This window comes from Leopardus geoffroyi, chromosome C1, assembly GCF_018350155.1.
Source record: "Leopardus geoffroyi isolate Oge1 chromosome C1, O.geoffroyi_Oge1_pat1.0, whole genome shotgun sequence".
In the NCBI taxonomy this organism is placed as follows: Eukaryota; Metazoa; Chordata; class Mammalia; order Carnivora; family Felidae; genus Leopardus; species Leopardus geoffroyi.
In genome coordinates, this window is record NC_059328.1 from 151,952,417 (window position 1) to 151,966,829 (window position 14,413).

The window sequence follows — 14,413 nt, forward strand, 5'->3', positions numbered from 1 at the left end:
TTTCCCATGGGGGACAAAGAGCCAGCTGGGTATTGCTGATGCTTGTCTGGTGGACGTTGTTAGTTTGTACTAACACTGAAATTCCCAGGGCAGCAATCATTGGATGAGATAATTCAGCCTAGAATACATTAACCCAGAAAGCTGCAATTGGAGAAGACCCTTTTGAGGGGGATCTCTGTGCCTTCAGCAAAGCAAATTGGCAAGCCTTGTCCTGACCATTTAGAACCTGGATGAAGCCCCTGAAGCTTGGCATCTCATTAAAGGAGTCTGGCACCCATTAATGAAGTTCAACCTATCAAGCCTCAGTTTTCTCAATGTAACCTGCTGAAATAATGTCCTGAAACTTTCTGGTCAAAATTACACCAGAGTTTTATATACAGAGCAAACTTCTAGTGCTAATCCTCTAAGACATATTCATTATACCAAAGGCTGCACCAAAATATTAATATTTGCCTGGATTACTGTCAGATAAGAATATCTCGGAGCATCTTAATACATTCAGTGATTCAGAAAAACTCATTATCTTGAGACTATCATTTACCTTGTTATGAAGACAGAAGGTGAAATGAGGTGATTTTTATAGTAGATTTTATATCTTTAATGTAATATATATTTCAAATAAAGGTTGTAAATCTTAAACTAATGAAGCATGTTCTTACCAGTTCATTTCAAATTACTTCCATTTTGCTAAGTTATATATCATTTACTCTGTATCTTTAAGATTATAGATTCATTAGTACATTTATTAATACATTTAAAAACATCTTTAAATACAACTAAATCTTGAGATAATTGATCAGAGGTTAACCCCTATACTATCTCTAGAAAATGATAATGGCAGAAAGCATTTTATGCCATTCCCTTAGAAGTTGAAGAAAGAATAGCTTTCCAGAGAATATTTGCAAATGTGAAGCTTCAAAAAATAAGATCCTGTTGTTGCCTCTGGTAGAAACATAACTTCTCAGATGTTAAAAGTAGTTATGCATATAGTTAAGTTCCACGATTGCAATAGAAGCTTTTATTGCAGCAATAAAAATGTGCATTGGTCAGGGGCAGAAGACGCATCCCTGAACATCTTTTATGTTTCAGGAATTAGGAAACAGGACATCTAAGGCTTAGGCTAGCCACTTAAACCTCATTCACAAGCAATAAGAAGAGAAAAAAAAAAAGGATAAAAGAAAAGTTTGCATTTTTTGCCTGGGACATGGCAACAATTAAAGGCAGTATCTTGAAAGATTTAGGGCTTAAGATCATTCCTGTCACTCTGCAGAATTTCCTGCCATGATGTCTCTTTCGGGTTGAGAGCTCTCCTCTCCTAGCTATGGACTTACCCAGCAGGAGACTAAGGCCCTGCAGGCATCACAAGTGTTCAGAGTTTAACAAGCCCTTGGAGAGAAAAAGAGCAGAGCATGCAAGAGGTAGAGCCAAGATCCAGGATTTGTGGAGTACAAAGGAGCCCGGCACAGTCTTACTCCTTTGGCTCTTTTCCCAGTTTCGGTCCTATCTTCCCTGACAAGCAGACTTGAGAAAAAAAGTCAACAGGGTCTTCCCTGTAGGCTTCAGAGATAGGATAGGGAAGGGAGGGTTTTAAATGAAGGAAGTTTTCCTGTTTTGTTGTTGTTGTTGTTGTTGTTGGTGGTGGTGGTGGTGTGTGTGTGTTTGTGTGTGTGTGTGTGTTTGTGTGTGTGTGTGTTTGGCAGGCCCTAGAGAAAACAGCTTGTCATTTCTTTCTTTCCAGGAAATAATATTGATGCACATTTGAAGCAAAATATTATATTTTGTTCCAAGAATATATTTTATTAATAATCCTTTCTTATTTTCAGCTTAAAGACTTTTAGTATCTTTCAATAGAAAGATATTACTGGGTGAAATATTGTTTAGATCTTAAAAACCAAATACTACTAAAGGTTTAGGAGGGGCTTTGGTGGAACTCTGGCCCCACTTTGCCTCTTCAAATATATGCCTATTCTTCATATATAGCTGTCCATGCATCCATGCATCCATGCATCCATTGGACATTTCTTGAGCACCTACGATGTATCAGACATGGGGAAAACCATTAGAAAGAAATATGACATAAGCCCCTGTCTTCACCATGCTTACATATTCGTGGGAGAAGGCAAGCAAGACACAAAAAACTACACAAAGATTTGATTACAATTGTGATATGTGGTAATAAATGATAAAAGGAAGGAGCTATGAGAGTGTAAAACTGAGTAAATTTAACCCAGTCTGGTGAGGGTGGGGCAGCCGTTCTTGAAGAAATGGTATTTGGGTTGATGTGGGCTAGATATGTTGTTGGCACACGGAGGTGAGACTAGAGACAGGTAGGGCTCACACGCCTGGAAGAGCTGCCTGGAGACTTGCAGTCATTCCCTGGACCTAGAAATCTAGGCCTCTCTTGTAAGAAGCATTCACCACCTCCCACTGATACCCCATCTCTTCCCACTTAGTAGTGTCTTTACAGCTTTGGCAGCTCTGGTGGTTGTCCCATGTGGATGATAGTATTAGAGACGGAAGTGGCCGACAGACTGTCCAGCAAGCAGCTGTGACCTGCTTAAGGTCCCAGAGCATCATGTGTTACCACGGTGGTGAACATCGTATAGATTTAATCTACTTGTTTGCTATAAAAATCTCAAGTTTAGTAAGAATTATTTGTAATTGGCACATTCATTCTGTGACTCTTCTAAAATGATCCTTGATCATATTTTGTTGGTCTCTAGCCTTACAGGCTGAATGGTTCCTTAATTCATTTTGCAAATTCTCCCCTCCACTCCACTTCAACTTTAGAGAATGCTCACAACTATTTTGAACCAGGTCATCATCTGAATTAATGCAAATTAAAAATTGCATAAGTCTGAGTGAATTTAGTTTTTATGGCTTTATTACACATTGTAGATCCCCATCTTCCTGGTCCAATAGGAAACCATGGAATCAGGAGTCATCGCAATTCTGGTGCTAATTTAATTTCAGACTTGCTTGCCTCTAGTCTAAAGTAGGCCCTTGGGCAGTTTAAGCTCCTGACCTACTTCGGAGTTTCTTTTATGCTCTGGAATGTAGCACATTTTATAGAGCAGGTTAGACTCTAGAACAGGTCATTAATCACTGTAGCTCCCTGGGCTTTCCTTGCGCTTTTGAGAAGGAAGCAGAACTGATACAAATAAAACATGTGGGAAATTTTTATTTTGAAAGCTTCAGATCTGTTCACAGAAACCACGAGGGAGGGAGATGTACTGCACTTCTAAATTTAGGTAAGTAAGGATGACTCAATTACTGGAAAATGTTAACTTCCTCTAACAAGGATAGGGAATCTGAGGATCTAAAAGTCTTCTTTTCAATTATATAAAAGGTTTTTGAATATCTTGAATTTATATCTAATATTTATTGATAAACTGAATATAAATTATTTATCTCTTAAAACTAATGTTAACTTTTTATTAGCTAAAGGATACCGTTACCTATCAATTAAAGGTTTTAGTTTATGTTTAGGAGTAGTACCAGGACTTGGATTTTTGGTGAAATAGAAAGCTTATGAACTGTATATATTCTTGCGGATTCCAAGCAAGCACATTTATTTATTAATGAGAGCAAATGATCAGTACCCAAAACGCAACTCAAAATTCAACTGAAGGAGAAATTCGTGCTCACAATTTAAACATAAATCAAGTAATAATACATATTTTACTCTTTGTTTCAATTTTTATAGATTAGAAATGGAGTTTACATGTATACTCACAGGATAGATAAGCACTTTAAGGGGTATTCATCTGAGGGAACTCAGAAAGACTTAAAATAATTAGGTATGGAGAATAAAAAGTGTGAAGTCACAATGATAACTTTTTTGAGACTGGAGTGTGTTCTCGTGCACCCCTTCTCAATTCCACGGCTGGGGCTTGCCTCAGTTCACCCTCATGTCCACATGCCTTCTCCACACTTCCAAACGCTGCTCACCATTCAAGGCCCACTCTGGTTTTCCATGAAATTTCTCCTGACTATGCAGATATATCCTTTCCCTGAATGCTAACTGCAAATATAGTCTGGCCTATACAGGTTACTTTTTAATCATACAGAGCTTAGTAGTATATTCTCCTATTATGTCATATATTACAAATAGTCTTCCTACTTAGACTCATCAGAGGAAATCACTGTGCATACTGCTTCTGTATAGCAGATAGTGTCTTATATGTCATAGGTACACAACATATGATGTTCCCAAAGGATAGAGGCAGTGGAATTAAACCTGAGATACAACATTAAAGAATTGCGCGTGTGTGTGTGTGTGTGTGTGTGTGGTGGCGATTGTTCTTACTCGTATGATGACTGAAGTATGTATAGCTGGAATCAGATTTTAAGAGCTGAAGAAAAATATTTTTACCTACCTGGGAATGCCTTTGGAGGGGTCTAGATAGAATCCCTATTAATGCCACTAAATTTAAGTTCTATTAATTTCTGACTCTTTGTCTTTCTTAGAATAGAAATAACTCAGGCTGGTCCTCAAGATAGAGGGATGGAATATATTTTAATTTCTACTTCATGACATTCTCATCTTAGATTTTATTTGAAGGTATTGCAAATATAAACCGATATTTTGTGAAGAATGATTTTGCCAAGGAGACCATAATTTCTCAAGGGTTTAATGAAGCTATTTCAAGATCTTATGGGAGGAAAGAAAATCTCTAGTTGAAGGCAACCATTAGATTAAGCTATAAAAATTGAGTTCTGGTTAGTTCATATAAGAATTATTTTTTTTAAAAAAATGTAGGTTTATTGAAATGTTACTGTTTTAAACAGACACCTGTGGTGTATTGCACTTTTCTTAGTTTTCCTGACCAAATACTACCCTGTAAATGGTTCAGTTTACACTAAACACAGGAAGCCCATCTACCACATTTATAAATTTATTTTGAATAACAATGAATGCTCCTTCAATCAGGAGAAGACTGTTTTACTGAGCCCAGAACTCCTCCTGAAAGGGAAATGATAATGGCAGGGGGTTGAGTGATACCTGAGGAAGGTAGTGTGGCAGGGAGTTTGGAAGGATACAGACATAACCAGAAGGCCTGCTTCTTAAAAATAGCTTTTCTTGGGCTTGTCATCCCTTCATCTCCCTCCCTGGCCTTTCCATCAATAAAAGATTCATTTTAGTTAATGAGTTTCTCCTGCAAGATGCAAATACATCCCAGTGAGACCAAAACTCCCGGTTTTTCAAATAGCTTTTTATATGAAATACTCCAATCAAATTAGCAAAATTCAGAAAACATGGATTTTTATTATAATGAGAAGAACTGGGGGAATTTATTTTTAACCGATATTGTATATCACTATAAAACACTTGGGTGGTCTACTGGATAGTCATCCAGGATACAGAGGGAGTATTTTGGAGTGGAATATAGACCAGAAACAATGTTCTACCTAACAGAGTAAGAAGTTATTAGGTGCAAGGGGTCAAGGAAGAGGAGGCAGGAAATAGGAGGGCAATTCAGAAATGGAAGCTATGTCACCATACTCAACCTACACTGGCTTCTGGAGCTTTGCTTCACTTATTTCACTGGCTTGGAAACCACTGTGTGAATGTTTGTATGTACTGTGTGTCCTCACTGCTTATGTCTCTAGCTGCTTCTGTCCACCTTCTCCCTTCATATTTCAGTGGAGGCACTGCTGTCTCTTACTCCTCCACACTAGGTTAGATGGCCTTTCTCGGGTCACGCCTTACTCCACAGTATGATTTTTATCATACTTTTTAATGGGTTCTGTTAATCTTTCAATCTTTGTCTGCAAACCTAGATGGTGGGGATGTGTTACCATTGTAATCAGACTTTCAACACAGCAGCCTGCTCAAGAGTAGATACTTGGTACATACCTGAAGAATTAGAGAACTGTTTGCCATTTTGCCTTGGGCCTGCCACTAAACATTTAGTGAGTGCCTACAATAAGGAAGAGATAGATCATCCTTACTCAGATCCTAATTACGAATTCAAGGCAGAAGGATCAAACAATGTAGCTAAGAACACTGGCAGTATTAAGGGATGGGGGCTGGAATTTGAATCCTGGTGACATTCTTTTATCTCCATTTGGAAGCTAATGGTATCAGAGTCTCTACGTCTTACAGGTCAGCCCAGGTAGTCCTGTCCAAATTGCTCTATCCAGTCCAATGTCTCCCTATCATTCCTGGCTCTTTTCCCATTGGTTAACAGGAGGTAACAGGAGAGGACAAGGGGGAGTAGAATTAATTTTCATATGTCTTATTTGACCCTCCTGACACTTAGAGGAACTTAAAAATGTTAAATGAATGGATATATGAGCTCCTTATTTCTTATTGCCAAAGTATTATCAGAAATTAGAATCTTCTTTTATGAGTGCCAACGATATACTATATGAAATAGCATTTTATTGAGCCTGACTACCAGTTGATGAATGAGCCCTGTGTTAGGTCTTTAGGGGCATATTTTAAAAAGGTGTTATAATCCTATTGTTCAAGACATAGTTAGAAAGATGAAAAAAGTCATTATGAAGGCACACATACACACAAATAATTATCATCTCTCTCCCTCTATCATCTATCAATTATGTATGTATGTATGTATGTATGTATGTATGTATGTATGTATTTATCTATCTATCCATCCATCTATCATCTATCCACCAAGATATATAAAACAGCATGAAAATAAATTGTTTAGTTTTATGAAAATAGACCAAGTGCCTCAGAGTTTAAGGATAGGAGAGATCAACACAAGCTGTGAAGGCTGACATATTCACCTGGAGATGCTATGGATTTCAGAAATGGGTAGGACTTGGTATATAGAGAAGAGGATGACAATGTTGTAAGTGTAGGAATCCTGCCAGCAGCCCTCCAGGTCTTGTAAGCAGAAAAAATGGAGACTTAAGGAGACTCTTTGCTCAGAACAGACAGTATGTGTTGGTGAGGAGTAAGAACACAAGTGGCAAGAAAGGGGAAAGCATACGCGGTGTGAGGGTGCTTTGAGGAGAGAAAATATTCAAATGTCTTCTGCAGTGTGTGTGTGTGTGTGTGTGTGTGTGTGTGTGCACGCGCACACACGTTTTCCAGAAAGATGAGAGAAGTCAATTCCAAAGGATATACTGAAGTGAGTCGATGTGGGTGATAGTGCAAAAAAGGAATTGCCTCATTAAAATACCAAAGTTTTCTCTCTGAGTCAGTGTTGGGAACAACTGTTTTAAACAATGCCAGTACTTTTAAATAGCTACATTAAACTCATTGTTTGAAGCAGAATCAAGGCGCGCAGGCAGGTCACTCAAGTGAAGCATTAAGCCAAAGCAAGAAAAGAGAATGATATTATTGATGTCTGTTGCTTTCTGCAGCTACAGAAACTCGGGGAGTTGAAAATGTTCCAGAAGCAGGTTCTCCTAACCTTCACAGATTAATCAGGAATCTTTCCTTCCTCTACTGGATAACTACACCAAAAATAAATGTTTCCCTATAAACTTCAAAGTCTATTCTTAATGTTTTCTGGAACACAAAGTGAATGTCAAGTGCCAAGTGAATATAATTATATCCCAACTATTAGCAGGTTAATTTTCATATGTTGCAACTGAAAATTCGTGGAACTGTTATGTACCAGTAACTGTGTTCTGGGTTTTTCCTCAAGGGTTGAGGATAGGAAAGGACTCTTACTAATAAGGAATTAACTTTTCATAAGCTATGGACATAAAAATAGCGTGCAGAACAAAAAACAAGGTATATTCCTCATTTTAATATATTCTCAAATTCCACTCTTGACTCATAAATTTTAAAATAGCTAATTTGATATTCTATATGGGTAGGAAACAGAGATGTACGTGTTAAAACATAGAATATATTTTTAGGGGCGCCTGGGTGGCTCAGTCAGTTAAGCATCTGACTCTTGATTTCTGCTCAGGTCATGAACTCACTGTTCATGAATTTGAGCCCAGCATTGGGCTCTGTGCTGAAAGAACTGAGCCTGCTTGGGATTTTCTTTCTCTCCCTTTCTCTCTTCCCCTCCCCTGCTCTCTCTCTCAAAATAAGTAAATAAACTTAAAAAAATAGAATATATTTTTTAAAGTCTTACCTTAATTTTATAATTAAAATCAATAATTATAAAATTTTACATTGTAACCTCCTCAAATACTGTGGACAAGGAGCCATACTGGTTAAATCAAGTTTTAAGCTATTTCCCCTACCCACAAGGCACCTGTTTCTCATATATTTCTGTATATTGCTTTGTGGTCTTCTGATAATAGATTTTAATTTTAAGTATAGTGGAAGAGGGATTCTGGAATGTCAAATTACTGCTCTTGACCTCATTTGGGAATCCTATTTGTCAATAATAAAACTAATTTCTTAAGGAACAGAAGTTCACTGTTTTCTTTGTTGACTTTTTAAAGTTCTTGTATATTGTGTTTCTTCCTGATGATATCAATTCTACATTTGAAACTGCTGGCACAAAAGTAGCATCAGATTTTTTTTTTTCCTGAGAGTATTCTCAGAACAAATGAGTAATAACAGTCTAAATTTTAGTGACTGTGTTTAAAAAAAATTGTTTGCTTTCCCACATAGTTAATTTTCTGTCTTATTCTTGAGACAGGTAGTAGAATACTCGTCAAAAAAGTAGTCTGTTTGATTACTTGGTTTTAACTAGTTATGAAGACTCACATTCAGTGGTGCCTACACTACTTGAACAATTTATCCTGTAAAGAAGAGGGTTGGAGTTAGAAGTTGGACTAGGAGGCTGATTAGATTCTGGGATCCTGCCAGTTTAGTGGAAAGGAGAGTATACAGGAATCAAAATGGTCCTGCTCTCAAGTGGGCATGTCAAGTGGAAAAAATCCTGGACTCCAAGTCCAGAAATGAAGGTACAAGTCTTGGGTATTCAGTTAACAATTTGTGGGACTCTGGATAATTCACTTATCTCAAAATTCTCTATAAAAATAAACTCTTGACTAGAATCAATGAAAAAGTCAGAGATTGCGATAAAAGAAACCACAAAGTAAATAGTAGAACTAGAGCAAAGTTTAGTGTCTGGCCCTTTCAAATTCCTCAAAACATATACACACATATGAAACCTTAAGAGAAAGTCAATATATAAAGCCACTTGGAATGAAGTGGATCTGACCAACCTGGCCATAATGTGGGGATCCCAGAGGTCCTTCCCTTTGGTCCCATCCTGCTTCTTGGCACCTATTACCCTACGGAGCACAAGTTACAAAACTATTGGAACAATTATATTTTGTAAAGGAGATTTCCTCCAAAATAGCACTAGAGTATTTCTCTATATTACGTTATTTTGTCTTTACTGCTAAAGCAAAAACATGGTGAAGAAATCAGAAAGACTGCCACTGTCACGATGTACCCCAATCCAGTCATTCAACATGTAATAATGTTTTTATTGGCAGTTTGATATGCTAGACAATATTGCTGCCTGGAAATAGGAACTAAAAAAACCTATGTCTCTGGTATCTTCCCTGAACTTAAAAAAAGGGGACGGTTTCAAGATTCAGGATAGAACAAAACTGTCTCGTTGAAGGCAAGATTCCTTCAACTTCCCTCTGAAAAGATTGTTTTCCCCTCTGATTCTAAAGGACTAATTTGGTTCCAAAATGCAGAAAATTTTGAGGAAATCTATGTAAGAAGCATATTCAAAATCTTAAAGTGACTAACGAGAAGTCTAGGCAGAGGGGTTATTTTAATTCATCATATAAATAATATAAAATAATTATAAAATGTAAAAATATGGTAATGATTTCTCTTTTTAATATCCAGAAAGTTAATGCCTTAATTTTTACCCACTTTCAAGTAATAAATTGTATAGAGTAGACAGTAATACTTGTTCTTTGGGAAATACTTCTTCTTTTTTCCAGTTAGCTTTATACTGAAATCTCATGGTTGCAGTTTGCTGTCCATTTACTGAACATTCATTCATTAGGATTTATTCATTCATTTTTGTAGAAGGAAATATAGGCAAAGGAGGGGAGGAAGCTGTCTTCATCTGAGACACAAAGTGGGCTGTTAGGATCCGAGGATGGTAGAAAAATTGCAAGGGCACACGAGGTAACGTAACAGTTTTGGAAGTAATTCAGGTGCCTGCAGGTAGGAAAATTTAGGGGCCTGAAATCACTATTCTCCAATACCAGCCCATGAATAATGGATATAGCTATGGGCATAATTTACAAATGACAGTTTATCACTTGGAACAGGATGGCATAGCTCAACCGACAGGTGCCAGTCAACTAAGAGATAGTATTAGGATATTTCTCTCAGTACATCTTTTCTTCACTCAATTTCACCTAGCACTGTTGCCATGACCTGAAAATCAAGACTGTGTTCCTAGGAATAGTATGGAGATTTGTCAGCTTGATTCTTCACTTCAAATGTAAGAAGGATCAATAGGCACCAAGAGCTAGCTGCAGACCATTTTTAAATATTTTCTGCTCCATCTGGAAAGGAGAACTGAGACACCAGAATGACATAGAAGTGCCAAGGAACTGTGGAAAATGGCATGTTTATGTGACCTGGTTCACTTCATATCACAGGCCACCTCATCCCTTCCCCACCATTAAAGTGATACCGTGATACCACCAACCTCCGGATATTGGAACGAGGGGCAGAAAAAGCAAGTTCTCCATTCCCAACAATATGGCCACTAAAACACAGCAGGTCAGCCTCAACTATGGCAGCCTCAGAAGAAAGACACTTGTTAAATCTCTCCTTCATGATCCTGCACTGCACATTTTTTTCCATTTCTAAGTGATTCTAAAGAAGTAGGCTTCAAAATACAGTTATATTTGAAACAGCTGTATTTAAAACAGAAAAAGGAATAGAGATGGGATTTCCTCCCGCTCCTCTAAGCTGAATTCTATATGGTTGGAAAAGAAACCTAGGCGGACTTCATTAAAATAAGGAAGAAAAATGTACTTAACATGTACTATCTTCTTCCTGTCTCTATTGTCTCCTGCCGATCCCAACCTTGTTTCTTTTAAAAGTTTTAAGATTTCTATCACATCCACGTTTAAGTTGAACTACAGTGCTCATAGTTAGCCATGAAAAAGTCTTTTGTCTGGGCTGGTATTTCCTAGAGAATCTCCCCTTAAATATTAATTCCTCAGAATATCAATACATGTATTATATATAAACACATTAGAAATGGTTTCTGACGGGGCATCTGGCCAGCTCAGTCAGTTGAGCATATGACTCATGATCTCATGCTTGTAAGATGGAGTCCCATGTTGAGTGCAGAGTTATTTAAAAATAAAATCTTAAAAAAAATAAAAGCAAAAAAAAAATAAAATAAAAAAATAAAAATGGGTAAAAAGATGAAACATTGAGCCAAGCAAATATCCGTCAAGTAAATAGTCATCAAAAATATTGAGTAAAAATTGTACAGATTTCTGTAAATTAGGACTTCTGAAAACTTCTAATGTGCTAATTTGCTATGGTAATCCCCGGTGGGGGGAGATGGCAGTGGTGTTATCTGAATAAGAAAAGTTTTCTGCTAGGAAATGTTTGTGAGACCAGTGTTCTGAAGACACTTTGGAGCACTCCAGCCTATGTTCTCTAGAAAAATGTTCTTAAATGGAGATTGTTTCTTAGAGGGTTGTCCAGTAAGTGAAAATGGCAGTAGTTTCTCTTGGACTCAGTAGTTTGCCTATGAAAGTAAGTCTGTTTCCCCAATATGAATTGCATAAGTAAGAATTAATATGTTTTTATCTCATTCAGAAATCTACAGAAAGAGATACACCTACAATAACAATAAAGAAAGATAAAACCTAGCTTTCTATTTGGGTTTTCCTTTTAGTTTCTTTAGCTGCATAATGAAAGGATTGAGCTACATCCATATTTCCCAAATTTGTCTCATCTTAAAAATGTGAAAGTAGAGGTTGCAAATGGAATGGAGATTGCTAAAAATCAGAATCCTTGGACTCCACTGAACTTTATCGATTTTCTAGGGAGTGTATGTGTGTTGGGGATGGACGGGAGAAAGAGAGAAGTGTTCCAGATGATTCCATTGATCAGGAAGTTTTGAAAAAAACCTAGGGAAGATGTTATCTACGTTTCTTTGAATATTAAAATTCTATGAAGATTAACTCCTTTTTAATGAACTCTTTTAAAGCAATTGAGTTTTAGAGGGTTTATTATCTAACTACATAGTTTCCATTATAAATGTGATTTCCACAATATAGAGAACTAGGGCTAGAGGGGATAATATATTACCCAGGATATCACCATCCAGAAAATCAATGGGGTATTTTATTTTATTTTATTTTATTTTATTTTAATTTTACTGTATTATTTGGGATTTCCTTTCGAATAAGATTCCATGGTTGAATTAATTTCTTAACTCTAGGGACAGTTCACAGCTACTTAACATTACAAGACCTTGTGCTGCCTGGTATGCGACAATGGCATGTCTGCTCTGGAATTTCCATAGCTGATAAAAATACTTTGCCTGATTCTCATCCTGTGAAACATGAAAAATTTACCCCTTCTGCCTACTCTCATTAGGCAACCCACTTTGAACTATGTTTGTCCCAGCCCCTAGGCTATGAGGGCAAATGAGCAAAGAAACTCTCCTTTCAAAACTTCCTTTCTGTCTCTGGGTCTGACTTTAACCTAAGGCTCACACAAACTGGAGGGATTAAAAACGAAACTTCTTGGCAACAGATATCCACAATCTTTCTGTGTCTCTGTTGCCGTAGCAACCAGGCTATCACTATGTATGCTGAGCCAAATTATTTTTACCTGTCTTTTGTGACCACTGGTATTTTGCTTCTTTTCTTCAAGCATCTATTTTCAACATGTTTTTTTTGGCTGACAAAACTTTTAAAGAAGGTGATATTTTCTCCTTCCTTCATTTAAAAATATATGAGGAATGTACAAAACCAAACAGGTGTTTTATTTATTTATTTTTTAAAGCAATCATACCTAAATGCTTGCTCTACAAGCTTTGGCTCTTAGTTGCCATTAGGGCTTCATATGGATGCTGTGCTTCTTCATCTAGAGTATGGAGAAGTATGACTTTTGAACTAATTAGGCGTTTTAAACCGAAATAAACTGTATTTTAATGTAGAACATGTCAGCAAATAATGATCAGTTTTGATATGCATATAGTATATAGTAAAAAGAGATAAAAAATTAATGTTGCTTTTTAAAAATCACACATTTCCCTTTTCAAAATTATGAACATCTTTATTTTAAAGCAAAAAACATGCTTTTAGTAGTCAATGGCTACTTAGATGTCTATAGTTACTTTTTATCTTTTTCTCATCATAACTTAGATAGATAGAATATATTTATTTGTCCAGAGAAAACTCAATGACATAATCCTGGATCTCAAAGATCAAAGCTTTGTATTCAGTAAAAGACCCTTTAAGGTAAAGACCTTGACTTACATATTTTTGTATCACTACTGTACATAAAACTTTGACTTACAGCTGGTAAGCACTCACAAATATGAAATCCATAATTATCCTGATGAATGTGCTTTATTTTTACTTGCAGATCCCCAAACACTGTTTTTCATTTCAATTTGCATGTATAGACATAGATCAAACCCAGGATAATGGGAAAACACTAGATGAAGATTTCTGTTTTGCTGAGCCAAGTTTGATAGTATTCTATAAATAACAGTAAGATAATGAATGCAAAACCAACGTCATATTAAATTGGAAGTGTTCAGAGGCAATTTTGGACTCCTGCATTACATTTCAAATTTAATTTGGTATTTTGTGATTATTACTATTTCTGGCAGTTCAAGATGATCTGTACGGTTTTATTGAGGTTTCCATGATTTTATATTAGTTTAGGCAAGAAATGAAGTTTATGAAAACATTTAAAACATACTGTAGAAGTACTGTGACTTTTGTTTTTTGTAATTTCATGAGTGAAGAATCAATAAGGCTTTATAAAAATAACTGTTGAATTTAGACTTTTTAATTAAATGTAATTTTTGATTCATGACCATGATATTATGGTTTATAATAAGAAACACGAATTTGGTCTTTCTCCCTGTTCCTAGCACAGAGCTCTAAAACCCTTGATTTTCCTAAGTGAAGAGAATGACAAATGTGATTTTGTTATGTTAATGAGGTGACTCTGGAAAGCCCCTAGGTCACCTAAGGTCACCTGCAGATGGGGGGCTGGTCACCAGAAGATCCAAAGATGTGATTAAAGTTGGAATTTTCAGTCCCAGCCTCTACCTCTGGGGGGAGGTGGGGTGAAAATGGGTTGGAGGTTGAATCTATAGCCAATAGTCAATGAGTTAATCAGTCATGCCTATGTAATAAAGCCTCTATAAACACCCAGAAGGATGGAGTTTGGAGAGCTTCCAGGTTCCATGGACCATGGAGGTACAGGGAGAGTGGTGGGCCAGGAGAGGGCCTGGAAGCTCTCCACCCCTTTCTTCATACCTCACTCTTA

At 36.7% G+C, this 14,413-nt stretch overlaps 1 protein-coding gene across 7 annotated transcripts in view; it reads right to left on the reverse strand.

Moving 5' to 3' along the window:
* Nucleotides 1-14,413, reverse strand: part of KCNH7 (potassium voltage-gated channel subfamily H member 7) — a 486,826-nt gene that overhangs the window by 103,333 nt on the left and 369,080 nt on the right. The window lies entirely within an intron of this gene.